The 21,111-nt window shown below is 37.7% G+C and overlaps 1 long non-coding RNA gene and 1 pseudogene across 4 annotated transcripts; both read left to right on the top strand.

The window, feature by feature from the left end:
* Positions 1 to 4,168: 4,168 nt before the first annotated feature.
* LOC126630973 (uncharacterized) lies at positions 4,169 to 8,340 on the top strand. Of its 4 annotated transcripts, XR_007626175.1 has the most exons (5): positions 4,169 to 4,484; positions 4,716 to 4,739; positions 5,302 to 5,419; positions 7,780 to 7,868; positions 8,247 to 8,340. It is a non-coding gene; the product is annotated as an uncharacterized LOC126630973 (long non-coding RNA). The 4 variants fall into 4 exon arrangements; XR_007626173.1 differs by lacking the exon at positions 8,247 to 8,340 and having other exon boundaries at positions 4,189 to 4,484; positions 7,780 to 8,067; XR_007626174.1 differs by lacking the exon at positions 8,247 to 8,340 and having other exon boundaries at positions 4,190 to 4,484; positions 7,783 to 8,067.
* A 157-nt stretch (positions 8,341 to 8,497) lies between these two features.
* On the top strand, positions 8,498 to 20,578 carry LOC126631365 (uncharacterized; annotated as a pseudogene).
* The last annotated feature ends 533 nt before the right edge of the window (positions 20,579 to 21,111 follow it).

Here is a 21,111-nt window from a genome sequence, read left to right as displayed (position 1 = left end):
ATCCCTTTAAAGCAACAAGCTCAGACTCCAATTTCTTGATTTTTTCGACCGAGGAGTAAGCTTCGGCAGCCATGGTTCTTGCTATCTCTTTAGTAGCCTTGGTATCCTCTTGGTCAAGGAACATAGACTCGGCTACCAGAATTGTTGTTTTCTGCATCATGGCTAGCAAAGCAGTCTTCCTATACTCGGGTGTGTGCTTCGCGAAAAGACTTAGACCAACAATCTCTTTGACGCCATCAACAAACTTGGCACATATATCCATGTCTTCAAGAAGATCTGGTTTCAAAAACGCGCAAATCTCAGTAGCTTCCCCAGAAACAGCCTTGGTGGATTCTTTAAGCCTGCCTGAACGAGCAGTTTCCTTCTTATCAGCAGACGAGTTAGTTGCAGCAGCGAAAGAAGCAGGTTTTGGCGCCACTTTAGCAGGCAGGGACATCTTATCACTCTTCATAGTAGCAAGCCTCTTCAAGGGTGAGCCAGACTTAGCCTCAAATGGACGCTTTGGCACAAACTTCGGTACCGGAGGCACGGAGGAACTTCTGCACTGGGTAATTTTTTCAGCAATTGAGCTAGCAGCCTTCGAAGCAATAGGCGTTACCGGCACACATGTAACAGTTCGTTCTTTCTCGCCCTTAGAGGAAGTCAAGTCAATCACAATCTTGGGAACAGCCGGAGAATCCCCACAAGCAGTCTTCGTTTTCTTCTTAGCAGGCATCTCTTAAGCAGGCGGAGAATGTTTCTTTTTCCCACCTTCGTTGATAGTAAACTCCATCACAATGATAGAACGAGCCATCGCGTCTGCCTTGATCCATTTTATTTCTTCTTTTGGGGGCAGCTCACCTTTTTCCATACGAAGAGGACTAAGTAGCCAACGCCACTCACAATATTTGGGAGGGATACCCAGAGCGACATGTACTTTTTTCATGTCTGGAGAAACCTTAGGAGTTGAGCCGAATTCCGAATCTAAAAAAAAAAAACAACGGAAGACAATCAGAAAATTGAAGAGTAACTTGACACTAAAAAGCAAAAAGCAGCCGAGAAGGTTAAGCAGCTTGCTTACCAGATATGAAGACCGTTGACACACGCAGCTCAGGGGAAGAATTAGACTCCCATTCTCCACTTATCTCCAAAGTCTCTTTGGCCAAGTCATAATCTCCTTTGCTCAAATTATCAAAAAGCTTATGACGAGATCGTAGTTGCCCAACTCCATCAATGCGACCTATGTCAAAGAAATACCAAAATTCGTTGGTGGTTAGTCCCAAGTTAAAGAATTGGCTCAAATTGTGGAACCCCACCATCACTCGGATTGCATTCGGGGAACATTGGGCAGGCACACATTTCATGGAGCAGAGCACTTCTTGGAAGAAGCGCGGCATAGGGAAAGTAAACCCTAACACAAAATAGTAAGGATGGAACTTGATAGCTCTCCGAGTTCCATTGCATGGTTCCCGGCTGCTACCATCCTTAACTCGCCTCACACGAACTCCCGACGGAATGGCATGCCAATACGCTTCAAGAAAATCTCTAAACAAATCGTCGGAGCTAATCTTGAGGTGAGCAACTTTGAAGTAGCCAACCTTGCTCAAAGACCCGTCTTGACGATACAACGGGGGCACACCATCATCATTCTTGTGGCTCGAGGAAGACATGCTTGAAAATTCTACAAAAGTACAAGGAAGATTTGTTAGAGAGTTGTTTTCAAAAAAAAAAAAAAAAAAAAAGCTCTCGGCAAACAAAAATAAATAAATATGAATAACGGCCGCAGGACCCAGCAAACCCGCCAGGCCCCACGGCCTGGCTTGCTTCAATGCACAGCAGTGCCTAGCGCCCAACAAAAGCAAGAAAAAAAAAGTTTCACCTACGGCATAGCCATGCCGAGGTTCCCAAAATATCCAATCACCGGTCCTTAATTCTCATCAAGCTAAATTTCAAGCCCTAAAGATTCAAGAAAATCAAGAAGACAAGAAAATTAATTTTTTCTTACCTAAAAGCAACGAGAAGACGAAGCACGCAACGAAAGACGATCCTTTACACGGGCAAGACGTAGAAGATTGCTAGAGGAGGGGGAACGAATATCCTCTAAGCTCTCTTTCTCTCTTGTAAGGTTGAATAAGTTTCTCTCTAAAAGTTGATTTAATAATCCACTTAAGGTAGACTTAAATAAGCTTTGAGGAAATTTATTTCCTTTTTCTAGAAGGATTTAATTTCCTATTAAAAGAGAGAATCAACAATAAAATATGAAGCAATTCAATGTTTCCTATAGCAAGAAAATCTCTACACCTGTTGCCCTTTTTTGCAAGCAGCCCAACATGTGTGGGGGCATTTGTGGAGCCAAAAATATTCACTAGGCGCCACGTGGATTTTTGGACAAAAGAGGACAACAATACCCTTGAGGCATACCGGGATTCCTACGCGCGAACAGTAGGCAATCATCTTTCAACCAAGTCAAAAGTGCCCAAAATAGGTAACAATTTAAAGACTATTTCATCAAATCCTTTCTATAAGGTAATTCCCAAAACCTAATTTATTTAATATGTTTTATATTCCATTATTTAGCTAATCAATTAGCTAAATAATATATTCCTTTCAAATTTCCAAAAAATTGACTAATTAAGGGATTAATTACCTAATCAATCCCTTAATTACCAAATTGAAACACCCATTCAAACCTAAAAGTCACTAGAGGGCCGGCTATCCCCATTTCAAAACTTAATCCATCACCTTTTTCAACCTTTTTCACCATTTCTTCCTTTTTATTAGCCAATAAATTCCATAACCACCAAAACATTTCCTTTTATGTTTAATTAGCCAATTAACTGCCTAATTAAACCAAAACAAAACCTAAAAACCCTACTAAGTGGCCGGCCACATTCCTCTCTAAAGTGAACCAACCTAGCCCTATAAATAGGCTCCTATTTTCACCAAATATTCATTCCAATTCTCTTACAAAAAATCCCAAATACTCTAAACACTATTTCTCTCTAAAATTCTAACTTTAGCATCAGAGGTTCTTCAGCCAAAGCCCCCCCATTCATCATGGGCGCGTAAGGCTTTTGGCCTTAACCTAAGGTGCTAGTTGTTTTGTAGGTGCAAAATCGTCCAAGATCAAGGAGAAGAAAATTTGCATCCACAACCTTATTTCTAAAAATAATGGAGCAACGCTCCTATTTATAGGGATAGGAGGCGGCTGCTCAAAGGCTCTAATTAGTTGAAACTGAAGCAGCTTAAATACATAGGGGCTAAGTCCTTGATTCGTCCAATCAGAAAGAGACCAATATATAGCAACAATGTATGCCTTTGCTAAAGTTTACAAGGCATATCTACTGAAGATATCTTGGACGCGATAAGAATTAAAAGAAGTCAGTTACAATGAAAAAGGGATATGTTTTGTAGGTTATTTAGTCCAATTTGGATTGGCCATGCAAGTAAGAAAATGAGCCTACAAATTGGTAAAGCTTAAGATAGTAGGTAATGTCTAACTAAATTAAAAGCCTACTAATATTGATGTGTCGAACCAAAAGATGAAACAATCTAAAATAAGTTCTCATGTGGCTCCTTCAAGCTGAAAAAAAAAAAATTCTAAAAATACGGGTTCTCACATTAACAAATTCATAATAATATACGCACTGAAAAAGAAAAAATACAAAATTGAAATCAACATAATAAAAAAATGCTGACAAATAAATAACATAAATAAAATGAGAGAACAAACTATTATGAGATAACTCAACCAATAATGTCTTGCTAAGTCAAAAAAATATGAGAGATGAAACTCAACCACTAACAATGGAATCAAATGATTTTTCGTTAAGAAGAATAAGTTTGAAATCTCCAATTGGGTTAGATCTACCAAGTACAAAATTAATCATGGGAGAAATGTCAATTTTTCTCAACCATTTGTCCTTTGTTTATAATCAATACATGCTAAAAATCCACAAAATGTTTTGTGAACGATAGAGTCGTGCTCGATGCCTAATTGTAATAGCATAAGTACATGTCATGTCCCGACCTCCAAATAAAGACTATTCACGAGTTGGGGTATGATTTGTGAGCCATATCTTAGCTATATAAAAATCCTATATAATAAAACTCAACCGGGGTGGGCATTGTGGATGACCAGTGCGTGGACATTTTTGCCCCTCGCTTTTTCCTCCGGTTGTTCTTCTCTTCGATCTTTGGGGTGCAAAAATCACGGTTTTGTCCATGTTAGACATGTGTTGATCATCGGCTGCTCAACCTTTTTCTACTTTTGTTCTCTTTTTTTCCTTGCTCTTTCATTTTTGTTCATTCCTTTTCTCGACTTCTACCGCTCTCCCCTATCGCTTTCTGCCATTTTTGAACCCTTGGTGCCTTTTCTTTTGCTGATCTTTGTGTTTGCCGGTGTGGAGTCACTTTGTTGGGGGAAAATTCGTCAACTGGTAGCTTATTTGGGTTGGTGGGTTGGGTTCCACGGATCTTGAACTTGCAGAAGCTAAATTCTCCTGGTGAGTTCTTTGCTTTTATTAGTGCAAGAGTTTGATTTTCTTTTCTGTGATTTTCAATTCTGCCAATGGGTTTCCTATTTAGATATGTGCTTTCAAAATTTGGGGGTTTTGTTGTTGTCCTCAGTTTTTGGGTATGAGATTTTGATTTTGTTCTGTATGGATTTTTTCTGTAGTTTTGTTCTTCATTTCCTTGGAAACTAATCTTTGGTTGTGTTGTGCTTTTGTGTGCAGGTTTGGAAGCTGTGTATGTTAAAGGTGAGTGTTTTTGCGTTCTCCCTTTTGGGGTTTTGCACATTTTTTATTTTTGTGTGTTGTAAGCCTTGATTGAGCACCATAAGATGTGATTGATAATAAATTTTTTTATAAAATCCTAATTGAATCTAAGTGACAAGCTTTACACACACACCCTAAATTTATATATAGAGAATAAATTTTTATATTGGGAAACCATTATATGTTTTTCTCAGGCTGTTGTTCTTCTTGATAGGAAGAGCTTGGTGAATAATGGTTTCTTGTTTGTTTTCAAAACTGAGATATGTGTGTATTCATGTTTTTGTTTACGTTTTCTACCTTTTAAGAGATTTTGAGGTTTTGATCTTGTTGTTCTTAGGTTTTTTTGCTTTGGTGTTTTCGGCTGAGTTGTTTCTGTTTATTTTGCATTTATCAAAATTAAACTAGGGGAAATTGGTCTATGTGTTCTCCAAAATCTTTAGAGATTACATTTGGCTAAATTTTGTGGATTTCTTTTGATCTATGTAGCAATTCTTTACGTTACTTTTTGTGGATCTTATATGCTTGGACGGTGTTTAACTAATAGGCAATTTACTCTGAGGTAGAATGAGAGAAAAGTGAAGTATACGAATCAGCTAGAAAGTAAGGTGTGCCTATTTCAAACCCAAGCAAGCGCCCTTTCAGGATACGTCGTTTTATTACAGGTATAAAAGATGTTATTGATTGTTTTTCTTTGTTTGTTAATTGGAATCAAATTGTGGTTAATGATATTCAATTGATGGAGAATGTGACCTGATTACCATTGAAATTTGATTGAATTTTTTTGTGATGATTCAGACTTAACAAAGTGATGCATCGATTTTATAGTTTTAATTTTAAAGGCTAAAGAAGAACATGTTAAAATCTCTGTATTGGTTTGTTAATTAGCCAGAGTGATCAATTGATTTTATAGTTTTGTTTTTATTTATTGAAGAAGGATGTATTAAAATCTCTGTATTGCTTTGTTAATTAGCAAACTAAGACCTATGTGTTTGGATCTATTAAAATCTTTGTATTGCTTTGTTAATTAGCAAACTAACATTTGCGTGTTTGGGATTTCAAAATGAATTCCTTGACATGTGCTAATGAAAGTGATGAGGGTTTTAACTTGTGACGACATGCTTATACTGAGAAAGAACCTTTGTCAACGTTGGTGTAACTATTTTGGTTTTATGAGTGTGTATCAAGCTTTTGAGATATGGTGTTGTTTTGGTCTTTCACCTAGATTTTTGACCGTATTTTCCTGTGGTGGTTTTGTGGATGTCGTTTCGATTGTGCAATGTTATATGGTTTGATTTTTGCTTTTAATTTTTTAACCTAATGACTGTTTAGATCATTACAAATATTTGTTGTTCAGCAGTTTTTTGAGATGAAAAATTAAATTGATATAAGTTTTGTTACCTTTTGGTTTATCAGTGCATTTGGTCAAATTTTTGTTCGTTTTGATACTTCAAGTTTTCAGATGTTTTCCATGTAAGTAAGACACCTAGCATAATAAAGATCCAATTAGATTGAACATAAGGGTATTTGATTTTTTTATATTTTTTATGTTAGCATATATTATTCAAATAAAAAAGTGAGATGAAAAAGGTATAGCAATATTACCTTAGCTATTTTATTATTTTCTTCATATAAAAAAACATGGATTTACCTCTTTGTTATCTATTCTGTTTAGCTTTTTTTTTTAAATATGAAAATGTATATATTCGTCTTAGATAAAGAATTTGTGAGAAAATACTAATTTTTGACAAATATTTTTTTGTTGTTTGGTGATGAATGGAATTTGAACTAGGTCAAACTTATCTTCTTTTTTGCTCTGACTTTTGACAGTAACAACATGTATTTTCTTATGGGATCCAAGTTTTTATGATGCATTTAAAAAACTTATGTTGAACGAGGTGCTGAGATTTTTTAAAGGCCATGCAGGTTTTATAAGTGTCAAGTGTTTCAGATGCAGTGTTGTTTATTCGAATTCTTAAAAGTGTTATTTATTTAAGTATCTTTTTTGTTGAGCACGGTGTTCATTTTGGGTGATAGGTTTGATGACAGTGAGATGTAATTCATATTTGTTTGTGTAATTTGATTTTAAAAATTTATATAACTAAGCTGGGTGGTTATTTTAAGAATGAACTTGCAAGTTTTCTTTTGCTTTTCTATGTTGTGAAAATCATGTGTGGAGTTGTGTTTAGTTTTTATTTGGTGTCTTAACATAATGTGTCTTTTATTGGTAATGAGGTTGGTAATGGTAAGCTTACCATTGTATTTGTTTGTAAGAAACTGATTTTAAAACCTGTGAACTGCTTTAGATATGGTGTTGTTGTGGGTTATTGTTTGAGTGAGTAATGAATGGTATCAGTGTTGGCAAAATGAGAAAAAAGAAACTCAGAAGAAATGGTGTGTTTCAACGCAATGATCACCTTATTTGTACAAAAAAAAAATGATTGGTGTTATTATGTTTTTTAGGAGATATAATATTTGTATGTTCATATTTTATAAATTGTAGTTTAGATCATAAAAATAGCTGGAAATATATTTGTGTCAAAGGGAAAGAAAAGTATATATGCACCTATTTACAAGTAGCATGGATCAACTGTTTTAGTTGTGTATTTATGTCCTTCTATCGGGTTTTTTCTCCATTAAATGATGATCGAACTTTTGTTTCGTTTTTCAAGTGTTTTCCACTTTAAACATCAGTTGAGGATTTGGCTTTACTAATGTTTGCAAACTATAGGTTTCATACTAAATTAACTCCTAAGATTGGTGTTATCGTTGTCTGAGGTATTTACTTTTCAATTTCTGCTAAGTTTTATCTTATGTAAATCCAAATTGCGGCTACATTTGTTTCTTTGAATTTGTTCATCTTCATGTTGTAACAAACTGCATTTAAATGGTAAATCCTTTGGTTGATAAGCCAAGTTCACTTTTTTTTTTTTTTTTTTAAACAAATCAGTCTTTTCTTTCGTATTTGTTTTCAAATTTGTATTATGGTGATTCTTAAGTTTGTAAAATTTATGTTCACTTTTAGCAGGTTAAATGGAAACCTTGAAGGCCACCCCTATTGCTTAATTACGTCCCTACACTAAAGCAAACAAAATAAAGATTCGTGTGTGTAGGGTATGGAAATCAAGCATTCCTGGAACTCTTAAAAAATACATGACATTACACTGTATCGTAGTTGATGAAACAGTCAGTTATCATTGTCTTATAATTTTAGTTAGGAATTTTAACAGTAATAGTTATGTCATTGGTTTTCTTTTCGTTTATTAATTTGTTGATTTGTATTTATGTTTATATAATTTTCTTTTCTGTTTCATTTTTATGCATGTATAAAGTGCTTTATAAATCTTCCTTCTGATGGTTTACATATTTTCAATGAATCTATTTACTGATTGTGCCAATTTAATCTCTGTATCAAAATATAATTTTTTTTCCTTTTTTTGTTGATTACCTTTTTAATTCTATTTTTTTTCTTGGATGTGATTAATTGTGAAGAACAATGCGGTTGAAGCTTCTCCATCAGACATTGATTATGAAGTCGTTGCCTCAAAGATTCAGGCTGGTGATTGCTACGAAGTCATAAATTTTAGAAGGGGTGTGCTATCCACACACCCCATTTTACTTCTCACACACCTCTTGATGATTTCTGTCCGTTGATCTTCTTCAATTCATCCGATCCGACGGCCGAAAATTAAAAAGGTGTGTGAGAAGTAAAATGGGGTGTGTGGATATCACACCCCATTTTAGAACGATCAAGATCAGAGGGCAGTATAAAGTCGTGCCACATGATACCCAACTTATATTCACTTCTAAAACAATGCTTATAATTCTATCTGTTGTCTTTCCGCCCATTCGGTGACATCGGTTTTTCCTGCTAGATTTTAACATGCTTTATCCGCGTCTGAATAGAGATGATATTCTTACAAGTAATATTAAAACATATATATCTATCTGTCTACGTGTGCATCAACTAAAAACATTTATGTTCTTTTTTTAAATGAAATAAGTTCTGACATAGTTTTTGTGTAAACTTTTCAAATTGTAAGATGTAATTGGTCATCTGACTACGGTCCATCACTTGGAACCAAAACAAATTAATCAAAGAATAGCCCAGAGGTTTGATATGACCATTGAGAATACCAGGTTATTCTTTTGTCTCAATATTGCAGTTCAAAATTATTAACAACATTTCATTTGTTACGGTGGGAAAAAAAAATTAATCTTTGTTGTTTATTTGTTTGCTGTACAGAAAAGAGGAGTTGTCTATTACGTTGTGGGAAGATGTTGCAAAAGCTTTTTCTTCTTTATCGGTCCACACAATGTCTTTGCCCATTATCATTGTATTTAAAAGTTTAAAAGTCAAGCTTTATCTAGATAGCTGATTTAACTGAAACCCACTTTTTCTATTTTTATTTTATTATCTTCTTACATTAGTTGCTATACACTATTCCAGTATTTTATCATTATGTAATTTTGGTGTATTACATTCCTATCCCTTATGACAAAGTATTTGTTTTGTTTCTTATCTGTTGGTTACCAACTATTTCAATGTATTTACTGCGATTTGTGTTTCGTTTTTAGCCATTCATGTTCAAATTATTTTCCCACACTCTTAAACCTATTGATTATAATTTTTCTCGCACTTTTAAACATCTATCGTCAAATTGAATATATTTACTTATCTCTGATATTTTATTCATGTTTGTTTTATATTTGTTATTATTTTTGGGATCTACAGACAAGGTCGTCTTTAATAGTACTATTTTCTCACTTTTTTTCATTGACCTGAACATCCTAAAGGTTAACTCATACAAATCAATGTGAGTGGACATCTATAATTGTACTTCCTATTTATACCTACAAAGAAACTCATTTGTCAAAATTGGTTACTGTCTTTTTAAACTTATAGCTTCTCAGCCTGTACAAGTATTGCCCATTTTTCAAGACAAGTGAATGAGGCTGAAGTTTTTGTGTATTGCAAGAAAAGTAGCAATAGATGAGTTGGCCTTTGTAGATCCTGATCTATGTTGGAAATGTGCCCTAAAACCAATCATGTGATGATACTTTACGGACATTTCACATGTTAAACTAATCTGGTTTAATATAAAGGGCAAAGATTATTGTTTGAGCCGTCTCATATAAATGTTATATGCTTAAACGATAAAGTCCAAGGAATATGTGATTGGAAGAATGTAATCTAATGAAGTTAGATTTATGAGACCATTCTTTCGTAGACACATCCTAAATGTTCCTGATCATAGGATTGCCAATTGGGCATTGACAGTCCGTCAAGATCGGTACGTGCTATGTCTTCTCTCAGGGAGAGTGACTAGTCTCGAGTCATTGGTGTGTGTGACATCAAGACAAGTACGTAGGTGCTCAGTAAAGAATGAGTTCACTGAACATGATCAACGAAGAGTTCTCATACTCATGTCACATGAGAACTCATGTTTGGGATAATGCAAATTAGTCCTTTGACCTGAGGCATCACAGTTGTCTTGTGGTTAAGTCCTTGATCTTTGATTATGTCAAAGTCACCCCATCGGGGTGTCCACGGCATCGTTGGGGTTAAGCCACTTAGTCATTGAGGCAAGTGAATGCGCAACAAGGGATCTCTAACCTTCAAACCGTTTGAGGGAGAATACTCTATGATATGATTTAGAATCTCTGGCCAGAGTATGAATGAGATTTAGAAAAGTCGTTCTAAATCACATTCAAGGAAATCATATAAGCACACGAATCACATTGGATAGTAGACATGAATAAATAAACTATCAAACGAAACAATGTGGTCAGGAGTATTAGATTAGAGAAAGACCGTATTGCATTTGTAATCCTAAACTGAATAGGTTCTTAACCTCTTCTGATTAGCTTGGGTAACCATGACATACGGCTAGGTGTCACTCATGGTTTGTGGAAGCCCTAAAAGTGTATTATCACTAAAGGGAGAATTGAAAGTAAGTTTCAATTCATAATCGATTTGAAAGAGTTTTGATCGCCCACTGCCTCGCTAAAAGGAACCTAATGGATCGTACACCGTATAAGGTGGAGATGGATGAAACAAACTAAATGAGTAAGAATAATTGAATAGTTAAATTATTTATGGCAAGGATTAATTAATATGTTAATTAATCAAACGAATAAGTTCGTTAAAGACCTCGGGATAGGTTTTGGACCTTAAGGCCCAATGGGCTTCGAACGTCAAGCTCATTGACTTAAGTTGTATGACAACTTAATGAATAATGATTCACTAAGACCCAAAAGCCCAAACAACCCCCCATGGCCGGCCATATAGAGAAAGGGTAGTGAACTTGCTTTAATTACAAGTTTGCCACTCAAATGAATAAAGGTATAAATATGACTTTATAGCCTTTTATTCATTAAGGGTTTGTTTTGGGGAAAATTGGTGAGAATTGTCTCTCCATTTCTCTCTAGAAAGGCCGGCCACCATGGAAGTTGTAGCTAGCCATCTATTCTTCCATGGTCACTCATTTATCATCCATGCTCTCCTTGGTGTAGATCCATCCAAATCCATGGATCTAAGATGCAAGGAATGAAGGCCCTATCTCTTGGGTGATTAGCCTTTGTTTAAATACAAAGAGGAATCTACAAAGGTATATATTTCAACTCACTTTGTTTTGAGTTGTTTATTGGTTCACCAATCTACTAGGCTTTGAATTTCATGGTTAATGTTTTGTTTTTAAGTGCATGCTAGCATGATTCCGCCTTTAATTGTTAATTGCATGCTTATAGATGTTGCTTAAATGAACATGTTTTCACAAAATTTTCCTTCAATCTATATAAACAACAACAACAACAAAGCCTTTTCCCACTAAGTGGGGTCGGCTATATGAATCCTAGAACGCCATTGTGCTTGGTTTTGTGTCATGTCCTCCGTTAGATCCAAGTACTCTAAGTCTTTTCTTAGGGTCTCTTCCAAAGTTTTATTAGGTCTTCCTCTACCCCTTCGGCCCTGAACCTCTATCCCGTAGTCACATTTTCAAATCGGAGCGTCAGTAGGCCTTCTTTGCACATGTCCAAACCCATTTTGTGTACGTGTTGATGCTTCACCGCCCAACATTTTGTGTCATACAGCATCGCCGGCCTTATTGCCGTCCTATAAAATTTTCCCTTGAGCTTCAGTGGCCTACAACGGTCACACAACACGCCGGATACACTCTTCCATTTCATCCATCCAGCTTGTATTCTATGGTTGAGATCTCCATCTAATTCTCCGTTCTTTTGCAAGATAGATCCTAGGTAGCGAAAACGGTCGCTCTTTGGTATTTCTTGATCTCCGATCCTCACCCCTAACTCATTTTGGCCTCCATTTGCATTGAACTTGCACTCCATATATTCTGTCTTTGATCGGCTTAGGCGAAGACCTTTAGATTCCAACACTTCTTTCCAAAGGTTAAGCTTCGCATTTACCCCTCATGAGTTTCATCTATCAACACTATATCGTTTGCAAAAAGCATACACCAAGGAATATCATCTTGAATATGTCCTGTTAACTCATCCATTACCAATGCAAAAAGGTAAGGACTTAAGGATTGTTGATGCACAAAATCAGTGAGGACTTTGGTACAACAGAAAGTATTAAGTTTGTGATCTTCGCTAGATTGCTCCGGTCATTAGTGTGGATAAGTATGTAAATGGATAGAGACAGGAAAGCAAGCACAAGATGCACGTGGTTCACCCAGATTGGCTACGTCCACGGAGTAAAGGAGTTCTCATTAATTGTGAAGGGTTTACACAAGTACATAGGTTCAAGCTCTCCTTTAGTGAGTACAAGTGAATGATTTAGTACAAATGACATTAGGAAATGTTGTGGGAGAATGATCTCGTAATCACGAAACTTCTAAGTACCAAAGTGTGGTATCGTCTTCACTTGCCTTATCTGTCTCATAGGTAGATGTGGCATCTTCTCTGGAAGTACTCTTCCTCCATCCAGGGATAGTATCTTTAACTGGTGGAGATGCACAAGGTAATGTATCAATTTCACTTGAAGCTTACTTGTAGTTTCAGGCTTGGTCAAGCGCGATACAAACCATGTAGTAAGAGTCCCCCAAGTTGCCGAGCTAGGGATCTGCTGAAAGAGGTGACAGACAAGGTAAGCAATCAGTCCCAGATCAGAAGTTTGATTTCGAGTTCCGGCTGATTGTTCTCATTCTCCCTATCTTGCAGGCAGCATGAAGGATAAAGAGAAGAAAAAGGAGAATATATGATATGAGATACTTTTGCTTTTGAAGAAGTAACTTTCCACAAGCTTATTCTTGAACTGGGCTGGAGGGTTTTCTGGTTTCCTCCAGAGTATAAGGCCGACTGAAGAATTTGAGGGTCAAAACAAGTCCATCAAATCTAGAGTACGTTCGACCCTGCTGATATGGGATACTTTTGCTGTTGACAAAGTAGTTGATGTAACGGCACATGCTCTGTTACGCTTGTCTCCACATGCTTCTTTGTATCCTTCTCACTTTCCCTATCTGTTCCTCAGACAGATGTGATATCTTCTCTAGAAGCATAAGATGTCGAAGATGAGTACTCGAGAGCAATGCCAGGTAAGTAATCAGGTAAGGGGTTCCAGGCAGTCAGTTCCTGACTGGAAGCTTGATTCCAAGTGCTGATTGATTGCTCTCTTTCTCCTTGTCTTGCAGGTAAGAACAAGTCAAAGGAAAAGACAGGGAAAAAGCATGATATGGGATACTCTTGCTTTTAACCCTGATGATATGAGATATTCTTGCTCTGGTGTAGCTTGTTTGCAGAGGTATTATCGAGGGGAAAGAAAGCTGAGTATTTCGAGAGGCTTCGTTGAGAGTGCCCTCTCATATATGAGGAAGGGTTGAGCATTTTTGCAGGTCTACCTGTCCGTTGAGGATGGAGGTCGACATATATAGGAGTCTCCCTAACAAGTAGTAATTCTATTCCTTTACCCTGCTTGGTCATAACACGGTAGTGGGAGCTGCCAGCTTCACGTGTGTCAGAGTACTTTGAAAAAATGGTCTGTGGTATCTGGAAAGCTGATGTTGCGTGTGAAGATTACAGACAAGCTTTATCCAAGGAGATCTGGCTCTCGAAGTTGAGAAAGCGGTGCCTCTTCGGTTTTCGAACAAGCAATTCTATCGGGGATCTGGCTCTCGAGATTTGGAGAACGGTGCCTCTTCGATTTTTGAGAAAGCAATCCTATTGGGAGTCTGACTCTCGAGATTCGGAGAGCGGTGTCTCTTCGATTTTTGAGAAAGTAATCATGTTAGGAGTCTGGCTCTCGAGATTCGGAGGGCGGTGCCTCTTCGATTTTAGAGCAAGCAATCTTGTTGGGAGTGTTTTCTCAAATGTGAGTAAAGGTTGGGCATGTTTGCTAATCTACCTTGCCACATAGCACAGAGGTTGACACACAGGGACTTTCCAATTATCCAGCAGTGGTGCTATTCCTTTACCCTTGTGGGTAATAATATGGTAGCTAGACCTTCAAAATTTATGTGTCTAAACTTTGTTAGTGCTGTTTCTTTGCTTTTATTTTACCCTTCTTGGTCATAGCGATGTAGCGGGAGCTGCAAGCTTCATGTGTCTAAACTTTGTCAGAGATCTTTGGCAAAGTTATTTGTGGTACCCATGAGCTGATAGTACGTGTGGAAAGTGGATGATTGAACAGTAAGATTCACGTGTTTTCTATTTCACCAGAAATCTTCAACAGAATGCCCGTAATTTCAGCAAAGTTGAGTGTGCATGTGACAGGTGTTGACAAGGCTGAAAAAGCAGGTGCCTCTTCGATTTCTGAGATCGGCCCCCGTGGTCTCTGAGCAGCCCAGCTTTTGAGAAGGCTGAAAAAGCAGGTGCCTCTTCGATTTCTGAGATCGGCCCTTGTGGTCTCTGAGCAGCCCAGCTTTTAAGAAAGCAAGCGCCTCTTCGATTTTTGAGATCGGCCTTCGTGGTTTTTTAGCAGCCCAGCTTTTGAGAAAGCAAACGCCTCTTTGATTTCTGAGATCGGCTCTCGTGGTCTCTGAGTAGCCCAGCTTTTGAGAAAGCAAACGCCTCTTCGATGTCTGGGCAGGCGCCTCCTCGATTTCTGAAGCTCCGTTGAGTGTAGATTTTTATAGAGGCTGGCATTAAGTTCCAAAGCACACTTGAATCTCCACCAGTAAAAGCCCCATTCTTGCACTTCTAAGATCTTGATTTGTTCGACATCTTCTCTCTTCAGCACCTTTGAAAATATCTGGCCCTTCCGACCGTCGTGTTGACTTGAACCTTGTTGAAGAGGCAGCCACGCCTTCTCCAGACAACATATGACACCCATCTTTCTTATCCCCTACTGGTCCTCTTATCGTTGGGGATTTTGTGATGAAGAATGATATGACCTCTGCGGTGGTGGCCAGAAACCTTCTCACTCCCAAAGATAACAGACTACTTTCCAAATGGTCTGATGAGTTGGCTGTTAAGGATTCTCTGGCTCTGAGTGTTCAGTGTGCAGGTTCTGTGTCTAATATGGCCCAACGCCTATTTGCTCGAACTCGCCAAGTTGAATCATTGGCCGCTGAAGTGATGAGTTTCAAACAGGAGATTAGAGAGCTCAAGCATGAGAATAAACAGTTGCACCGGCTCGCACATGACTATGTTACAAACATGAAGATGAAGCTTGACCAGATGAATGAATCTGATGGTCAGGTTTTACTTGATCATCAGCGGTTTGTGGGTTTGTTCCAAAGGCATTTATTGCCTTTTTCTTCTGGGGTTGTACCGCGTAATGAAGCTTCAAATGATCAACCTTCGATGCCTCCTCCTTCTAGGGTTCTGTCCAGTACTGAGGCTCTGAATGATCCCCCTCCGGTGCCTTCTATTTCTGGGGCTCTACCGACTGCTGAGACTTCTCCTAAGCAACCTTTGTGAAGGCTCCCTCTTGTTTGTTTATTTTGACTCATGTATATGTACATAGTTGTAACTTATCGGAGATATCAATAAATAAGCTTTGCTTCATTTCAACGTATTGTGTTAAATACATCAAAGCCTTTTTCACTAAGTTCTTTGATTTTTTTTCTTTTGTTGAAGCTTGTATGTTGAAGCTTTGTGAGTGGAGCATGTAGGTTGAGGTAGTGTTCCCTTAATTTCCCGAGTGAGGAAAACTTCTCGGTTGGAGACTTGAAAAATCCAAGTCACTGAGCGGGGTTGACTATATGAATCTTAGAACGCCATTGTGTTCGGTCCTGTGTCATGTCCTCCGTTAGATCCAAGTACTCTAAGTCTTTTCTTAGAGTATCTTCCAAAGTTTTTTTAGGTCTTCCTCTACCCCTTCGGCCCTGAACCTCTGTCCCGTAGTTGCATCTTCTAACCGGAGCGTCAGTAGGCCTTCTTTGCATATGTCCAAACCACCGTAACCGATTTTCTCTCAGCTTTCCTACAATTTCGGCTACTCCTACTTTACCTCGGATATCCTCATTCCTAATCTTATCCTTTCTCGTGTGCCCACACATCCAACGAAGCATCCGCATCTCCGCTACACCCATTTTGTGTACGTGTTGATGCTTCACCGTCTAACATTCTTTGCCATACAGTATCGCCGGCCTTATTGCCGTCTTATAAAATTTTCCCTTGAGCTTCAGTGGCATACGGCGGTCACACAACACGCCGGATGCGCTCTTCCACTTCATCCATCCAGCTTGTATTCTATGGTTGAGATCTCCATCTAATTCTCCGTTCTTTTGCAAGATAGATCCTAGGTAGCGAAAACGATCGCTCTTTGGTATTTCCTGATCTCCGATCCTCACCCCTAACTCATTTTGGCCTCCATTTGCACTGAACTTGCACTCCATATATTCTGTCTTTGATCGGCTTAGGCGCAGACCTTTAGATTCCAACACTTCTCTCTAAAGGTTAAGCTTCGCATTTACCCCTTCCTGGGTTTCATCTATCAACACTATATCGTCTGCGAAAAGCATACACCAAGGAATATCATCTTGAATATGTCATGTTAACTCATCCATTACCAACACAAAAAGGTAAGGACTTAAGGATGAGCCTTGATGTAATCCTACAGTTATGGGGAAGCTTTTGGTTTGTCCTTCATGAGTTCTTACGGCAGTCTTTGCTCCTTCATACATATCCTTTATAGCTTGGATATATGCTACTCGTACTCATTTTTTCTCTAAAATCCTCCAAAGAATGTCTCTTGGGACCCTATCATATGCTTTTTCCAAATCTATAAAGACCATGTGTAAATCATTTTTCCCATCTCTATATCTTTCCATCAATCTTCGTAAGAGATAGATTGCCTCCATGGTTGAGCGCCCTGGCATGAACCCGAATTGGTTGTCCGAAACCCGTGTCTTTTGCCTCAATCTATGCTCAATGACTCTCTCCCAGAGCTTCAATGTATGACTCATTAGCTTAATACCCCTATAGTTCATGCAATTTTGTACGTCGCCCTTATTCTTGTAGATAGGCACCAAAGTGCTCTTTCGCCACTCATTTGGCAACTTCTTCGTTTTCAAAATCCTATTGAAAAGGTCAGTGAGCTATGCTATACCTGTCTCTCCCAAGACTTTCCACACTTCAATCGGTATATCGTCTAGGCCCATTGTTTTTCTATGCTTCATTTTCTTCAAAGCTACAACCATTTCTTCCTTCCTGATTCAACGATAAAAGGAATAGTTTCTACACTCTTCTGAGTTACTCAACTCCCCTAAAGAAGTACTCATTTCATGTCCTTCATTGAAAAGATTATGAAAATAACATCTTCATCTGTCTTTGACCGCGTTCTCTGTAGCAAGAACCTTTCCATCCTCATCCTTGATGCACCTCACTTGGTTTAGGTCCCTTGTCTTCCTTTCCCTTGCTCTAGCTAGTTTATAGATATCAAACTCTCCTTCTTTGGTATCTAGTCGCTTATACATATCGTCATAAGCCGCTAACTTAGCTTCTCTCACAGCTTTCTTCGCCTCTTGCTTCGCTCTTCTATACCTGTCACCATTTTCATCGGTCTTATCCTTGTATAAGGCTTTACAACATTCCTTCTTAGCCTTCACTTTTGTTTGTACCTCCTCATTCCACCACCAAGATTCCTTTTGGTGTGGAGCAAAGCCCTTGGACTCTCCTAATACCTCTTTTGCTACTTTTCGGATACAACTAGCCATGGAATCCCACCTTTGGCTAGCTTCCCCCTCTCTATCCCACACACACTGGGTGATTACTTTCTCTTTGAAAATGGCTTGTTTTTTTCCTTTTAGATTCCACCATCTAGTCCTTGGGCACTTCCAAGTCTTGTTCTCTTTTCTCACTCTTTTGATATGTACATCCATCACCAACAAGCGATGTTGATTAGCCAAGCTCTCTCCCGGTATAACTTTGCAATCCTTACAAGTTATACGATCCCCTTTCCTCATTAGAAGAAAATCTATTTGTGTTTTTGACGACTCACTCTTGTAGGTGATCACATGTTCTTCTCTCTTCTTAAAGAATGTTGGCTAAGAAGAGATCATATGCCATTGCAAAATCCAAGATAGCTTCCCCATCCTCGTTTCTCTCCCCAAAACCATGGCCACCATGAAAACCTCCATAGTTGTCTGTCTTCCTGCCCACGTGTCCATTTAAATCTCCTCCTATAAGTAACTTCTCCGTCTGGGCAATTCCTTGCACCAAGTCTCCAAGGTCTTCCCAAAATTTCTCCTTCGAACTCGTATCCAACCCTACTTGAGGTGCGTACGCACTAGTCACATTGATGAGTTCTTGTCCTATTACAATCTTGATTGCCATGATTCTATCTCCTACCCTCTTGACATCTACAACATCTTGTGTCAAGGTCTTGTCCACGATGATGCCAACACCGTTTCTCGTTCTATTTATGCCCGAATACCAAAGTTTAAACCCTGAGTTTTCTAGATCCTTTGCCTTAAGACCAACCCACTTAATTTCTTGTAGGCACATAATATTTATCCTTCTCCTCACCATAACTTCCACTACTTCCATAGATTTTCCCGTTAAGGTTCCTATATTCCACGTTCCTAAATGCATTCTACTCTCTTGAACTCTACCCTTCTATCTTAGCTTCTTCACCCTCCCCCGTCCAATAGGATCAAAGTACTTCTTTTGTGTGTCCTGTGTAAAGTTGATAGGAGCATATGCTCCCAAACAACTTTGATTGGAGTCGTTCGAAAAGAAGTTTCTATGGCCCCCTTGCTCATTTAACATTGCATCCGGGTGCCGATGGAGATACAGCGACCCTTGCTCACTTATCACTGTGCTCGGGCCACACATTGCACCACTTACGAGTGACGCCCTAGCTTTAGCGCGATTTCATTCTGGATTCATTTTCATAAGGATTCGACGTAATCGAGGAGTGTCGATTGTCGACTACCTGACGCCCTCCCCCTCCTTCTTTATCCGGGCTTGGGACCGGCAATGTAAGATAAACTTACACAGGCGGAGTTAGATCCTGATCTATATAAGGTATAAAAAAACAATTTATTTACTGGTATCTTTTTTTAACAGCAAGCATTTACGTTGTTACATATTTAACAAAAACTAAGTTTGTTCTTGCTTTTTTGGCTAGACATGTGCGACAAAACATTTTACAAAATGATACATTCCTATGTAAGGCATCAGTCAAACGTTTTGACACACGTTATAATTGGTGGTGTAATGTTTGCCCCAATTATGTCAAGCAAATGCAAAAAGATCCGACAATTGGACAACTCATTTGTCATAAACACCCCAACCATGCACCAACACCTTGGTAATGTTTAATATACAATTTATTGTTTTCCCACTATTTTTTTTTTGGGCAATGTGTTGTTCCTTTACAAATCAAAAATTGCTTCAAATATGTAACCTTTATTGTTTCAAATTTATTATTCTGGTTGTGACCAATGAGTTATAAAGCATGAAAAACTTATGCAATTCAATTCTTAAATGTAGGTATAAAGTTAATTTAATTCTTGAAGACAACACTAATGAAATCAGTGCTTTGATAATTGGCAAGTCTGGAGAAAAACTATTTGGTATGCCTTGCAAAAATTTAGTCTTGAACCAGAGATTGGTTGACCAACAGCAGTTGCTGAATGAGTTTTTGAGACTGATTGGTCAAAAGAAGATCTTTCACTTGCGATTTGGAAATAGAAGGAACACTTTCAACTCAAGCAATGTGCTAATTTATAATGTCTTTGACGATGCAGTTATCGAACCAATAACCCCGCAAATGCTACCAAGAGAAAGCACAATATCATCAACTACGATATCATCTTCGACCTCATCACCTAAAACAAGCGATCAATCACATAAACTAAAGAGGGAATCTGTGAGGAGAGCCCTTTTTACTGGTAGTGAACAGAGGTTTGCATTTGACTTCCATGCTATCATCAAATGCTTTCATTTTGCTTCTTTGTCTTCAAAAAATTGTATCTTCTACTGATCTTGCTTTGTTTGAAATATATTTGGAAAACATTTTTTTTTTAAAGAATTTTTTTCCAAATGAACAATACAATTAATTATACTTAGGCAACATTTTCTCTTTTTTGTCTAATCAAATGTACTCATTTGGTATATACATTTAATACAGTGAAGCAGAAGAAATTTCTGAAGTTGACCCAAGAGAATTTGATGAAATTCCTATCAAACACTGAAAAAAAAAATCACCTCCAACTCCTACAAAAACAAATACCATCCTTTCAAAAAATGACTAAGTATGTTTTCATTTTGGTCAACTTTTTGCTTCAGATCTGCTTCAATGTGACTCTAATAACTATTTAAATGCTTTTCATTCTTTTTCTTTATGTACAGCTTGTGTTGTTAATGTTAACACTCATGAAACTGTTGCAACAACATTTTTCCTGCTCTGTTGAAGGATATTTTGCATCTTTTGTTACCATATCTTCAATAACATCTAACATGTTTAGTAGTTTTATCTCTTCCTCCTCAAAACTAGACAATATTTCTCGGACCTCCATATATCAGCATTTGTTAATTTTTTGTGTACATAAGCTAGTTTAGTTTTTAGGACACATGGAACTGTTAAACTAGCATATATAGCTGTTATATTTTTTGTATCACCAAGTGAAAGTATCTGCTCATTTTTTGTCCCTAATTTCACAAAATTGAACCTTTTCTTTGTAAAGCTTTTCCAATTTATTTGTTATCAATATTGTTGCTATTTTCCAAAACCATTTTTCAAGTCTTTCAGACACAATTTGGTCGTGTTTTAAAACTTGCAACAACGCGCATGTACTTATAACTAGTAAGTTCTATAACCAAGACATGGTGGAAAAATTAAAATAAAATTATTTGGAACTAATTATACAATACATCGTATCGTCGACGTAGACTTCCATGGTGACTCTAATCTGCTTCATGAACATTGTGTTTACGAGTCGTTTGT

This window comes from Malus sylvestris, chromosome 8, assembly GCF_916048215.2.
Source record: "Malus sylvestris chromosome 8, drMalSylv7.2, whole genome shotgun sequence".
In the NCBI taxonomy this organism is placed as follows: Eukaryota; Viridiplantae; Streptophyta; class Magnoliopsida; order Rosales; family Rosaceae; genus Malus; species Malus sylvestris.
The sequence above is the reverse complement of the archived record's forward strand: the minus strand, read 5'-3'. Positions and strand labels throughout refer to the sequence as shown.